We start from the raw sequence: 1,311 nt of genomic DNA, 5'->3' as shown, positions 1-1,311 counted from the left end.
CTTCCATTTAGATCTCTAACCCTTGTATCCTTTCTGTCGCAGAGTATCACCAAGATCTGGGCCTAAAACTCCTTCCTTGTGTTTGGATTCTTCATAGTCTTACACACTATGATTGAGGACTTACTTGATATGTGTGGGCATGCACTCAATCACTAAGGCTTGAAATTGTTTGTGAAGAGATGGTATAGTGTTTCGAAAATTGAAGAGAAAGAAGAAGGAAGAGGTCTCATCAAGCCTAGAGAGAAAACTAGGTTTTTAGCTTTGGAGGCATTAGTTGGATAATGAGACCATAGCCTTCCTTTTATGCTATCTTCAATAGGGTTAGGGTTGAATTGTTAGGAATAAACAAATGATAAAAATAGAGTGAAAATTAGCACATATGGCCGGCCACTTAATGGGCCCCATACAAATTTGGTTTTTGCCATTTTTCTTAACTATTTTATCTATTTTTCACAAATACCATTTTTTGTAACTTCAACCCTATAAATGCCAAAACTATTTATTTAATAACTAAAATAACTATCAAATAAAATTGTCATTTCTAATATTTATTAATCAGACTCCATAAAGTCTCTTAATTAAAAAATAAACCCCAAAACACTATTTCTTCACTGTTGACCTCGCTTTTAGCCAACGACAATGAGTCTAATTTTGTAAGCGACAAGTAGTTTAATACGAACGAAATATAGTAAAGCAAATAAAGACACAAGAATTTTATAGAGATTCAGCCCCGAGCAGTTCGGTAATAGCCTAATCCTTGTTATTTGTATTGACTTAAGAACAAGGAAAATGGTTCCTTTTCTTAGAGCTCTTACAACAGTATCTCTGAATATGAATTCTTAGACAAAATCTCTCAACCCTTTGCCCAGTGAATATGAATCACTATTTATAGGGCTATAAGCTTGGAGAGGAAGTATTTTCCTTCTAGTTATAATTGATATAAGTAGAAAGATTGCATAGTAAATACAGAATACAATAATCGTGGGATTTGGATAGCTTTCCATATCTCTGTAATCTAATCCCAAAGTTATAGGGATTTCTTTGATGACTCAGGATGCGGAAGCTGAATTTGCTAAGTGTTGGCGTGCTGCACAAATTGCTCACTGCTCGGTCTAGAGGACCTCGTCTGAGCAAATGTATGAGGTGCCCTGTTAGGCCTATGTCTTGTGAGCAGGTACCTAGAGTCGATTCCACGTGTCACCATCGTGTGATGCCACGTCAAAGTGCAAGAATTGGAATAACATTTGCCCCCAAGTCTGTACGGGACTTTCAAAGTTGCGTGTAGACTTCATCCGAGCTGTCTTTGCATTT

This window comes from Cannabis sativa, chromosome 6 (genome assembly GCF_029168945.1).
Source record: "Cannabis sativa cultivar Pink pepper isolate KNU-18-1 chromosome 6, ASM2916894v1, whole genome shotgun sequence".
Lineage (NCBI taxonomy): Eukaryota > Viridiplantae > Streptophyta > Magnoliopsida > Rosales > Cannabaceae > Cannabis > Cannabis sativa.
The sequence above is the reverse complement of the archived record's forward strand: the minus strand, read 5'-3'. Positions refer to the sequence as shown.